We start from the raw sequence: 14,354 nt of genomic DNA on the forward strand, positions 1-14,354 counted from the left end.
GTCAATTTGATTTCTATGTATTCCATCTGGTGAGGTCCATGTGTATAGTTGTCTCTTATGCTGTCTAAAGAAGGTATTTGAAATGAAGAAATCATTGACTTTGCAAAATTCTATCATTCGATCTCCTGCATCATTTCTATCACCAAGGCCATGTTTTCCAACTACTGATCCTTCCTCTTTGCTCTCAACCTTTGCATTCCAATCACTAGTAATGATCAGTACATCTTGATTGCATGTTTGATTGATTTCAGACTGAAGAAGTTGGTAGAATCCTATTTCTTCCTCACTGGCTTTAGTGGTTGGTGTGCAAATTTGAATAATAGTGGTATTACCTGGGCTTCCCTGTAGGCACATGGGTATTATCCTATCACAGACAGTGTTGTACTTCAAGACTGATCTTGATATGTCCTTTTTGACAATAAATGTAACACCATTCCTCTTCAATTTGTCATTACCAGCATAGTAAACCACATGGTTGTCAGATTCAAAATGGCCAATACCAGTCCATTTCACCTCACTAATGCCTAAGATATTGATGTTTAATTGTTCCATTTCATTTTTGACAACTTCCAATTTTCCTAGATTCATACTTCATACATTCCATGTTCTGATTATTAATGGATGTTTACAGCTGTTTCTCTTCATTTTGAGTTGTGCCCCATCAGCAAATGAAGGTCCTGAGGGCTTACTCCCATGGGCTTTACTCCATTTGCACCATCACGGTCAACTCTACTTTTAGGAGGCAGCGATTCCCCAGTCACATTTTAAGTGCCTTCCAACCTGAGGGGTTCATTTCCCAGCACTATATCTGGCAGTTTTTCTTGGCTATTCATAAGGTTTTCTGTGACTAAATATTCAGAAGTAGTTCATCACTCCTTTTTCCTAGTCTGTCTTCATCTGGAAGCTCATGTGAAACCTGTCCCCCATGGGTGACCCTGATGGTATTTAAAATACTGGTGCATAGTTTTCATAATCACAGCAATTCACAAGCCATCACAGTATGACAAATTGACAGATGGGTGGTGGACCCAGTGAATAGATTGGTATATAAGAGGAACAACAACACCCACACCATAGAATGATCAACCATTCAAGACCAAAAGGACAGATAGCATTTACCCAAGGACCACATTCAGAAGGGTTGGGAAGGAAGGAGGAATGAAAGCCAGAAACACTAGGAGGTAGTGCGATAAGTGATGTTACATTGAAGGGAACGCAGTCGTTGAGTTGAAATTTGTGGTTTCCTGAATGTAAAACTGATGACCTGCTCTGTAAACCTTCACTCAATTCACAGAAAAATGTTTATTAAAGAAAAAGAAATAGGAACTTATCCCTTCCCATTTCCCTTCACCGTCCCCCAAAACTAGTAAAGTAGAGCACAAGTTACAGCATTTGCTTACACATCTATCCCCTGCAAAAATAGGAAGTGGGTAAGGACAATGTTCATCTTTGGAGTTATGCAGATGGCAGATGTTCATGAAATGTTTAATGGCCATGATTGAACTATAAGTCTTGGACAAGTTGTTTGTCTAAGGCCTCCCTCAATTTCTTCATCTGTATAATCTTTCCAGGTACATTAAACTCTTACTCACTTAGGCCAAAGAAAGGGGGTTGGAGTAAAAGATTGCTGGGAATGCCAAAAGCTCCCAAATCAAATGTTTTAAACCGCATTAATTAGTCCGTTTCTCTGCTATTCATAGAGTTTTCAGTGACTAGTGATTCGGAAGTAGTTTGTCACTCTTTCTTCCTAGTCTGTCTTTGTTTGGAAGCTCATCTGAAACCTGTCCACCATGGGTGACATTGCTGGTTATTTAAAACACCAGTAGCAGAGCCCTCAGAATCACAGCAACTCAAACCACCCACAGCACGACAGACAGATGAGTGGTGGTCTTTTGGTTTTATGTCTATACTGTCTCTTTAAATTTCGATGTCAATCTTGATACAATCCTGATATAATCAAGATGTAATCAAGATTGTATATATAATCATGATTGTAATCAAGATGTTCTCTCCTAATCCTGTCAATCCTGATACAATCAAGATATGATCTCCCAATATGGCAGCTCCTGGAACAGCTTGATTCAGAAAATAATGGATTTCTGGATTCTCCTGCAAATTCCCTAGCTATAAACCCTCTGACCCTCCAAACATACCTTTATATTTGTTCCAGAGTTCCAACACCATCTCATGAGCCCTCTTGGCCTGGTATTCTGTGTTGTTGTTGACTGAGCTCCTCACTACACGTCTATCCAATACGCCATCTTGAAGGTGGAAGCCTGATAGTATAGTGGTTAAAAATCTGGCTGTGAACCCCGCGGTCAGCAGCTCGAATCCACCAGGCTCTCTGCATGAGAGTGTGGATTCAAGTGTGGCAGCGGTAGTGAGGTTAGCCCAGGATCAGACATTGTTTCATTCTGCTGTGCATGGGGTTGCTATGAGTTGGTTCTGACTCGATGGCACCTGACAACAACAACAATTAGTTCGTATCTTAAAAGGAAATAGGCATTTGAAAGAGGCGCTCCTTCCCCTTAAGTCATTTATGGAACAAGAAGAACTAGATTACATAACAGAACCATACAAAGCTATATGCTAATATGGCCAACATTATATAGTGGAGGATAAGCACTCAACTGCAATGTGCAATGTCTGTTTGAGCTGCAAGGTCAGCAGTTCAAATCCACTAGCCAGTCCTTGGAAACCCTATACAGGGTTGCTGTGAGATGGAACAGACTTCACGGCACTTAACAACAACATATAGTAGACACCAACCACATATTATTGTGACTAAGTGGTAAACCACTGTGAATGTCACTATCCCAGTTTCATAAAATATTAATACCCACAGGAAAGGAGATCATTTTGGAAATCTATGGTTATTGACGAATGTTGAAAGAAGGTGTGAATTTATTTTATGCATGTTCTTTTTATGATGGCATTAAAAAAATAATAAAATAGGGAAAAAAAATGTATGGAGCTCTGTTTGCAAGGAGGGTTCCATGTTCCATCCCTTTGATGCTGGGCTGGACTTAGTGAGAATGCACGGGAAGTAGTGCTGTGTTGTGTCACAGGCTAGGTTAATTAAGGCTACACAGCATCTACTTGGTTCTCATGAACTGTTTAGTCGTAGTGAAGTCAACTAGTATATAAAAAGTTGAACTAGCCTTAGCCCACAATGCTAGAAAGGACACATGTAGGTACTTGACCAATAGCCGCATTGAACTCCCAGCTAACAGTCTGCATCAGCGGTTAGTCATAAATGAAAGTCATCTTGGACAGCCAGAGCAGTTGTACCTTCATATGAGTCTAGCCTCAACTGATATCTGACTTCATCAGTTTTAAGAAACACCAAGCAAGAACTACCTAGACAAGAGTTTGGGGAATTTTTCCTCCCCAAAATTATGAGCATAAAAATGGTTGTTTTTGCTGCTTTGTTTTGAATTAATGTATTATATAGCAATAATAAAGTGAAATAGAACCAGTATTTGACTAGTAATTTTCTGAGTATCTTAAAGGAAAGCTGATAACTATTCTATTGTTTTTAGAAATGGACAACTTATTTTTCTAGTTTTCACCTTTCTGATTTCTTTCTTCATTAAACTATATATTTAAAGCTTTATAATAGTTGATTTATAGATAGATATTGCTGTTAAGTGCAGTTGAGCTGGTTCTGACTCGTAGTGACCCTGTATAGTGTTTCCAAGGAGTAGCTGATGGATTTGAACTACCAGCCTTGGGGTTAGCAGTCCAGTGCTGATCCTACAGTGCCACACGAGCAGTCCATAGATAGATATATGATGATAGAGGTATGCCATGGAGTCAGTTCCGTCTCATAGCGACCCTACATATGGTTTCTGAGGCTGTAAATCTTTATGGGAACAGAAAGCCTCAACTTTTTCCTGTGGAACAGCTGACCTTGTGGTTAGCAGCCCAACTCGTAACCACTATGCTACCAGTACTCCTTATAGATAGATATAGATAGAAATAAATCCATATTTATGACTGTGTGTCAATACCTTTAAACAAAAAAATCATATTTGACATTAATGTGGAGAGAAAATCTTCATTGCATGAATGGCGGAACTGGTCAAGTGCTTGATTACAAACCAAAATGTTGACATTTGAACCCACACAGAGGCACCTCAAAAGAAAGGGCTAGCATTCTGCTTCCAAAAGGGCAGTCTTGAAAACCCTATGGTGTGCAAGTGTACTCTGACCTTCGTGGGGTCACCATGAGTTGGAATTTATTCAAGAGCATCCATTTTTTAGAATTATTATTTTGATTTTGGAACCAATAGAAAAAAGCAAAAGGTATTTAGGTGAATCATTTTAATCTTTTTACTCTGAGGGTAGGTTTTTAATTTACATACTGCTTTGTGTAATATAGATAACATCTAAGAACCTAGGTAGTGTAATCGATATTGGTTCAAGTCTCATTTTGACCCATTCATTTCATTACCAGCTGAGAATGGAAAGCACTGACCTTACTGTTACAACCTTCTGTTGTTGTTGTTAAGTGCCGTTGAGTCGATTCCGACCCATAGCGACCCTGTATAGGGTTTCCAAGGAGCAGCTGGTGAGTTTGAACCACCGACCTTACAGTTCAAACAATTTTGCGGTCTGATGTATTAGACCGCAGTGCCACACCAGGATTCCCACAGTTCTCTTGTTGTTTGTAGGTGCCATCAAGTCAGTACCTACTCATAGCAACCTTATGCACAGCAGAACGAAACACAATTCTCTAGAGCCCCCTAAAAACTGAGCTCACTTTTCTTGCATTTGCCTCAGTCTCAGAAATCATGTCATGTAATCTTAGTAGCTTGCCTTTGAATCTTTCTAAAAACCCCTTAGAATGTGTGGGATGGTCATTGGTCATTTTATAGTGAATAAATATGTTAACTCAAACCAGATACCTAGGTAGGAACACTTTTTTCCCTCTGGTATTATAGTGTATTAACCATTAAACTGGCGATAGTAAGTTCTGATATTTCACTCCTAAATACTATATATATATATATATAATAATATATATATATATATATCCTAAAATTAAGGACATTTTCTCATAAAACCACATGAAATTATAAAACCTTCATGAAATATAGTAATGGTTCAATAATATTGTCCAATATACAGTGCACATTCACATTTCTCCAGTTGCCTGTGATGTTTTTCATTTTTGCTTTCATAATAATCCAACAATCCAATAATCTTTTCTTGTCCTGCATTTAAAGCATATGGCTAACTTTAAAAATTAAGAATATATTGTTCTCATGTAATCTAGAAAAAAATCCCTGGTGGTCTAGTGAGTTAAACATTGGCTGGCTAGCCCCAAGGAGGATGATTCATATTCACAGTGAAACGATGTGGTTGCCTGTCCCAATAAAGTCTTAGAAACCTTAAGGAGTAGTTCTACTTTGTTTTATAGGGCCTCTATGAGTCAAAATTGACTCAGAAACTGTGGGAGGTAATCTAGAAAAGTTCCCCCATATTTTTTTAGTGACAATGGTAGTTTTGGAGAGTCAAGATCCATAATTTTTAGAATGTCCCGCAATTTTAATTTTTTAATAAAAATTATTTTTTCATTATCAGTTTCATGTTAAACATTTTTTGCTAAGAATATTTATAGGTAACAGTTCTTCCCAGTACATCGCATCAGCAGGTACTTGTCATCAACCAGGCCTAGAGTCTGTGATGTAAAGTTTTGTTGTCTGACCATAGTGATGTTCTCTGTATTTTTCATTATTATTATACAGGAATCTTGTCATTTTAATTGTAAATAATCAAGAAGTAATGTTTGGAGGTTGTGTAAATATTGTTTTCCCCAATAATTTTTCATTCAGTTTTTTTAGCATCCATTGATGAGTCTCATACATATAAGTTATTACATTAGTTATTGCAAGCTAGAAAGATTGTAACCCTGTCATTAGATGAAGATCTCCTGTTTTCTATGAGAGAGGGTGTGAACATGCAAAAGGAGTCAGGCAATGCCAGTCAAGAGAGGGCATATGGACTTTCAGCTACTCCTTATATAGACTTCAGGCAGTCATTTTTGTTCAGCCTTAAGCTTCACTCCTTCATGCTAGGTGGTACCCCCTCCAGAGCATAGCCAGACTTCTGTGGGAACAACCACTGACTTATAACTTGTCTTCCCACCCCTACTGTCTGTTATTTCTTTTCTCAGTTAAAAAAAAAAGCTGACATCTTTCATCTTGTAGGACTTAGTTTTCCATTCTCTTTTGCTTTGTGTTATTTATTTATTTGTCATGGGTAAAGTGGAGGGTCAGAGAAAAAGGGGAAGACCCCCAATGAGATGGATTGGCCATGTGGCAGCATTGATGGACTCAAACGTGGCAACAGTAATGAGGTTGGCCCAGGATTGGGCAGTGTTTCATTCTGCTGTGCATAAAGTTGCTATTAGTCAATACCAACTCGATGACACCTAACAACAACAACATCATTTTAGTAGACTTTCCTTAGGAGTAGAGTATGCAGTTTAAAGTTGCTGTTTTGTATATTTTGATACTTTTATTCTTAATCTAAAACTTCACAGATAAATTCCTGAGTGATCATATTAGAATTTCGTTTTACTTATGATAATTATATGGACTGTTACTACTTTTGTGTAAGGAGAGAAAAAAACTTCTTCAGTTTGTATATATATGCATTTTTTTCTTCAAGGAAATCTGTCATTTATTTTCTTATATAAATGGTATGTTTTATTTATTAATAAAAGCTAGGGTAAATACGTGGAGTGAGAATATCTGTTTTCCTCTATTTACAGTTTACTAGACATTCTTCTCTTTCTTGGAAGACAAATAAGAAAAATCAGCACTCCTTCTAGTAGTAGTATTTGGGCTTTTTACATATTCTTCAGGTTGTTTTGCTGATAGTTTGTGTTCTTGTTGCTGTTGAGTGTTATCCCGTTGATTCCAATTGATAGTGACCCTGTATAGGGTTTCTGAGAAGTAGAGATGCTCACAATCTTTCCCTAGATTTGGAGATCACTTTGAAATGCTTGAGTGCTCTTTTCCTACCCATTATCTGGTGTGGAGCTGTAGGATCAGCACTGGACTGTGAACCAAAAGATCAGCAGTTCAAGCCCACCAGCTGCTCCTTGGAAACCCTATGCAGGGTCACTATGAGTCAGAACTGATTTGACGTCAATTAACAACAATGGATTGTTAAGTGCCTTTTAGTGAGTTTCAACACAAAGCAGCCCTGTGAAGAGTTTCCTAGGAGGAGTTGGTGATTTTGAACCACTGACCTTGGAGTCAGCAGTCCTGCAACAGCACTCCAGGACTCCCCATTATCCATTGTTGTTGTTGTGAAGTGCTGTCAAGTCAGTTCCAACCCATAGCAACACAATATAGGGTTTCCGAGGAGCAGCTGGTGAGCTTAGCTTGAACTGCTAACCTTGTAGTTCAAATGGATTTGCAATCTGACGCATTAACCCACAGTGCCACAACATTATCCATTGTTATTGTTAAGTGCTGTCAAGTTGATTCCAACCCATAGTGACCTTGTGTAGAGTTTCTGAGGAGCAGCTAGTAAGCTTGAACCACCAACCTTGCAGTTCAAACGGCTTTGCAGTCTGGCGCATTAACCCACAGTGCCACATCAAGACTCCATTATCCATTTGTGGTAAAAAATATATGGATCTGGTCTCCAGCAGACCTGAAGTCTCAGAAATATCTCATTATTCAGTAATATGCTGATTGGCTCTTGAGTAAAAAATACAATAAAATGTAGAAGGCACTTGGAATGACAGATTTTACAGTTTTTAAAAATTTAATATAATGCACTAGACTGCAAGGTCACTTTGAGCCACAAGGTCAGCAGTTCAAGTTCACCAGCTGCTCCTCGGAAACCCTACACAGGGTCACTATGGGTCAGAACTGAGTCAAGAACACTAAACAACAAAAATAAATAATGTAAATAAGATAATATAACAATGTAATATATAATATAATACATAATATATTATGTCTATATTGACTATTTTTTGAGACAGTAGATAAGAAATTGATTCTTCTTTTGGTGCAATCATATGTTTTAGCAGATACTTCTGATGCTTGCTCCATTCCTCTTGGTTCAACACTGAATTTACCCTGTTACCCCAGGGAACGATTCCCCATATAAACAGATAACTTTCCATCTCAAATATTTCCTTCTTCTTTCTTTATAAAGTACTTCTCCAGGTTATGGGAATTTGTCTCAGTCCCTATGAAGGGTGACCTGGAAATAAGAATTTAATGCCTCTGAATACACCACTTAGCCAAGAAGGAAAAGAAACCTGTGAATAAATATCCTGGCATCTCAATTCCATGGTTTCTCAGAAAGTTTTCAGTAAGATTTAACCCCCATTGCCCACACTGGTAACCCACTAATCATTTTTTTTTTTTTTATTGGCTTTCTTAAATCTTTCATGTACTACTATCTCCCTCATGCTTCCTGGGATCACTGCTCAAAATAAACTACCTACACCAAAGTCCGTATCTCAGTGTCTACTCGTAGAAGAACTCAAACATACACAATTGCAAAGACGAAAGAGTTCCAGAGAAGGTACTATTATACACTGTTGGAAATTGACTCTTTTTTGAGACAGAAGATAAGAAGTTGATTCTCCTTTTGGTGCAACCATATTACTCCTCTTTTAACTGTCAACTAGCAGACTTATAGTGTAAATAGCAAGGTTAACATATTCAAAACATGTTTCTGGAGTCCCTGTGCATATCAATTTTTCTGCTAGTGACTAAAAATACAAGAGTATGCAAAATAAATATAGTTCATCTTCTTGATCATAGAGCATATAAGTATTGATAAGGATTATATATTTATCAAAAATATATAGGCCACACCAGGACTCCTATCAAAAATTGTAAAGTCAAACTAGGCCACTTAAATATAACCAGATAATATATAGCCAACGTTGTTCCACATTACATTTTTATAGATGACATTGTTATTGGTGATTCCGTGGGATAGAGTAGAACTGCCCCATAGGGTTTTCTTGGCTGTAATCTTTATGAAAGCAGACAACCAGGTCTTTTCCCCTCAGAGTCACTGGGAGAGCTCGAACCACCAACCTTTCAGCTAGAAGCGGAGCACTTACCTAATGTGTCACAGGATTCCTTAAGTACATATTCTATAAGATATATCATTCTACCTCTCTATTTCAAAAAGGATTATTGATTTCTAGAAAAAGGCAAACCCAAAATATATAGCTTGATTATGTCTAGATAACTGATAGCCTTATAAATCTGAATGTATTTGAAAGCTTATTATGTTATTTTTTTCTGTCAAATAAACATCTTAGTTAAACAATGTTGTTAAGGTGGGTTGGAACTGCCGACCTTTTGGTTAGCAGACCAATGCTTATCTTGCAGAGTTACACCAGGACTCCATTTAAACAATAGAATCTATGATTTCTGGTAGTCTCATGTGGGAAATATATATATATAAGATATTCATTTTCTTAAGTAAAACATGATTATATAACTTATGTTAGAAAAACTAGTCATTTATTGGAATGGTCTAATGATATAGATTATAGCTCTTTAAGCACAGTTTATTATTTTGCAATTGCTTCTTTTGGAAGTGTGAAGAAGGCTAAAAAGGTTAAATGGAACCGAAGTAGTATGCTGGGCCATTTAAAGAAGGCATGAGTTTAAATTCTGAACACTGAATAAAAATGTCCTCAAAGACCTTTGTTTGGAAGGAAATGACTTTAGCTGTTTAGCCTTGGAGGGAATACATAGCCACATGCATACTAATCTTGCGAACCTCATGCCCATGTTCACAGTCCCCTTATCTTTAATTCATTTCAAACTCTACAAATCTTCAAGGGAGAGAAATCCTCATAAAGCATTGCCACTAAAATGCAGAAGCTACATTTGTGCCAGTGGAAGCTGAGTTATTCTAGATTTGGATGGTTAGTAAATATCTAAAGATGAGGAGAGTGAAGTGGTATGAGTGTATGTGTCAATGGCAGGACAAGGAGGTTGTGGAAGGGGCGTCGGGTAGGTGGATGCAAGAGAAGGAAGAGATGGAAGAGTGTTGAAGCCCAGAAACTAAGAGTCTGTTGAGTCACCTGCACCAATTGCAGAGTCCTTCTGTTGTGCTGTAGGATAAGCAATGGATTGCTGATCATCAGGTCAGTGATTCAAATCATCAACCACTCCTCAGAAACCCTATACAGGTTCACTATGGATTGGAACTGAATCTGCAGCACTTAACAACAACAACACGCCAATTGCAGCCTACTGTAGAGACGATCTCCTATCTTCCTTTATCTATTCCCCAGTCAGAGTGCTAATTCCATCTGCTGTTGTTCCTCTTTTGGAATGGGGAGGAAAAGGGGCAAAAATGAGATTTAAAAATTGTCCTGATGGTTAACTATCTTTCGAACTAGGTATTTCCATTTGAGTTTCTTCTTGTTGAAGCTAATTTATGGTTTTATCAATATAGTTTAATACACTTTTAAAGCCATACTTCTAGAATGAGCTAGTCTTTTTCAGGAAAATTATTATATTATATTATATTATAAAACACACCTATAGTAAATGTTAATCATGGGGAGTGATGGATAGGTTCTGCCCTTTGCAGGCCCCAAACAGATCTCTGAATATCAAGAAGAATAGGTAGGGTGTTGTCAATTGGGACAATGAATTTTCAAATTTATACCTTTAGCTTATCCCACTTACCAAGAAAATTTGACTTTGGAAATAACCATAAATTAACTGCGATTGAAAGTGTGTGACATTTATAGCTTGCCATAATCTTCAAATGAAGAACATGTTTATTTGGTTTGAAGGTAGTTTACTCAGGATTCATTGCCCTGATCTTTCTCTCTCTCAGGTCATAAATGGGGCTCTTTGGAACTGATGCATTCCTGATTTACTCAGACCTGCTTTTGAACTGTGCCTGGCTCAGTGAAGCAGAACAGCTTAGAGAAGGAAAATTAAAACAGGTCATATGCATCTGTGTCCTCTTTGAGGCATGTCACAAAAACAACCATTCTGAGAACACCATAAACAGTTTTGCCCATCTGTCTAGTTTAATCTATTTAGGGATTAAACCTTCTGGCTTCTCAGAGTAAAAGGTTGTGCTAGAGGCTCACTCATGATAACATGTTTCCAGGATGTTGGTTACTTCGATATAAATGATGAATTTGGGCCACTGTGTTTACATAAATAATCATGGTTCTCTTGATTTATAGCAGGAAATTTGACTTTTTTGTTTTTCTCAATGCTTTGCTTAAATGGAAGCTGTTCACACAGAGATAAAATAATTTCTAGATATTCATAGTGCCCATTGGTGGCAACAAGTGATGTGCTACTTCTAAAATATTTTCAGTTTAAAAGCATTCATTATTTATAGTAATGGGCCCCTCAATGATAAAAGTACTGAAAGATGTACTTGATTTGGAACTCATGTATTACAGTGTAGTTCACATAGCCAACTATTCATTTGTGTGTACTTTAATTTCTTTTGTTGTTGTTGAGAATATACACAACAAAATATACACAATTCAACAGTTTCTACATAAGAGACATTGATTTACATTCAAGTTTTGCAGCTATTCTCGCCTTCATTTTGAATTGTTCCTCCTACATTAACATAAATGTTCATTTTTAATCTTTTAAATTATTGTCAATTTGATCCCAAATGAATAGTTGTTTTCTTTTTTTTCTTGAAACCTTTTACTGTGAGCTGAGTGAAAGTTTACAGAGAAGATCATCAGTTTTTCCTCTAACAAATCACAGACTTTGTTTCATCTCAATGATTAAAGTCCCCTCATATCACAATAGTTATCTTCCTCCCTTGATATGGTTTCTATTTCCATTCTGCTGTCTTTCACAACCCCTCTGAACTTTGTTCCCAGGTAAATGTTGCCCTTTTGATGTTGAATGATTGACCACTCTATAGTGAGCATATCTAACTAATGTTGTTACCCCTCCCCTTTCTGATCCCACTCATACAGCTACCTACCACTTGTTTGAAAATTGGGCCAGGAGGGTGAGTTCCCTTCTATACCTGAAGGGTGGCAAAGGGCCATAGTCCCAGATTGTTCTAGTCTCTTTCTGACCAGTAAGCCTATTGTTTTTTTAAATAAGGTATTCCACTCTGTCTTTCTAACGTGATCCCCTTTAGAGCAGTTGGTATTTCTTCTGGTCTTAGAGTCATGATGTTCACGTCTTCTATTAGTCCACTGGACTTATAACTCCAAGCATCTTCAGTTTTCATTACTCTTCTTTCTTCCACACATGGATTGTTCAATAGTCACGCCTTAGATAGCCTTACGTGAGCATTTAAGATCCCAGTCACTGCTTCTCAAAGCGCATAGTTCTTAAAAGAGCATAATGCTCAAGGCATGTTTTACTAGTTAAGCTAAACCATTGCTTGGTTTTAGGAAGACATTAGGGAATGTTTTTGTTACAGGTTTAAAGATTATCTCGGGGCAACAAATTGGGGGATTCATCCAACCTTACAGACTCCTGATTCTAGAGGTCAGGAGATATTAATACTTTGGTCTGAATTTCCTCTTTTTTGATTAGAATTGTTCTATAAAAATCTTTGAATTGATAATAGTAGTCACCATCAGCTCTATGCTGTCATGGAAAAGGAAGGGTTTGGTTGTTCAAAAGAGCTAATTAGCCACACATTCCATATCCTTCTTCTATTCCTGACTCTCTGTCCACCTCTGTTGCTCCAAGTGTATAAAGACCAACTAAAGTGCTTTGGCTGGTGACATGAAGCTTCTAAGGCCCTAGACACTGCACAATAAACTAGGATATAGAACAGAAGCACTAAAGGTATTATTAGGCCAATTAATTAAGATGTCCCATGAAACCATGACCCTAAACTTTCAAATGAAGGAAGACAATTCCAGAAAGCTTTTAGTTATAAATTTGATGTTGTTGATTATTTTACTAGTTAGTATGTCAGCAGTTCTGGTTAGAGGTGAGATATGTAATTGTTAGGTGTCGTCAAGTTGGTTCCAATTCATAGCTACCCTATGTACTGGAGACTCAAATATTAGCACCGTCTTGTCTTCACAATTATTATTATTATGTCTGAGCCCTTTGTTGCAACCACTGTGTCAATTCATCTCATTGAGAGTCTTCCTCCTTTTTGATGACCCTCCACTTTCCCAAGCATTATATCCTTCCCCAAAGACTAGTTCCTCTTGATGTTGTTGTTGTTGTTGTTAAGTGCCGTCAAGTCAATTCTGACAAATAGCGACCCTGTATAGGGTTTCTAAGGAGCAGCTGAGCTTGAACTACTGACCTTGCAGTTCAAATGGCTTTGTAGTCTGGCGCATTAACCCACAATAGCATACCTAAAGTCATGACTCAAGAGCTCACCATCCTTTCCCTTGCCTACCAATAGACACTTGGGGGTGGGGGGTGGGGGGAGAGAAAGGAATAGCCAGAATCATCACTACAGAAAACTTGTAAGTCTGTCTTCAGCCTATAACTGATTGGAATACCTTAATGGGGGCTACAATTACCCAGTGAAAGAGGCTTCCTGTGGAGCCTTTACATTGTACAAGACCATAGGTGGAATCCAGAACCCCATGCAGAACTGACTGAGGTAGGAAATTTCCACTGGAAAGGACAAGTAGACCAGCCTGGAGTGGCTAGAAGAACAGAAGATACATCATGAAAGAAAAACCAGCAGGAAAAATCTGAAACAATAATGGCAGTCTGATTGATTACTACAACAACAAGTAAGCTGTTCGCCCAAGTGCCATCAAGGCAAGTGGTCGGGACCCCTCAGAGCAAACCCCCTCCCAAGACTGAGACTCAAGGGGAATACACGAGCAGGCATGTGGTCTGGCTGGTGACCATGTTGGTCACCAATAAGGGAAGAGGGGGTAAAAATATCAACAAAGTTGTGAGCTAAGCCCGACCACATTCAATAGATTCCTGTGAACCCGGGCAGAGACCTGGATGGCCAGCAGTATGGCAAGACTCGGGGATTCCTTGGCTCAGAGGCAGTGACATGGTCACAGAGGACTAGAGTGGAGAGTGAAGCATCTAGCTGATATGAAGTGAGGGGAGATGCACAAGAACAACCATACTTGCAGATAGTACCCACTTGACCTGGCTTCAATGGTTGGTTGAACAGAACTTGACTAGAAGACGAAAGAAGGGGAGGCAGGGGGAAGAGTAACCTGCTACAATTTGATGAACTTTAACTATACTTATGGATGTAGTAACTCTAAAAAAGGAACAAATCTTTACAGTGAGGATCACTCCCACCCTCTTGGTACACAGGGTTGAGAGGGATGGGCAACATAGATATTGGCTACCCAAAATGAGGGGCCTATAAAGGCAAGAAGTGACTGG

Source organism: Chrysochloris asiatica, unplaced genomic scaffold, assembly GCF_000296735.1.
Source record: "Chrysochloris asiatica unplaced genomic scaffold, ChrAsi1.0 scaffold00039, whole genome shotgun sequence".
Classification (NCBI taxonomy): domain Eukaryota; kingdom Metazoa; phylum Chordata; class Mammalia; order Afrosoricida; family Chrysochloridae; genus Chrysochloris; species Chrysochloris asiatica.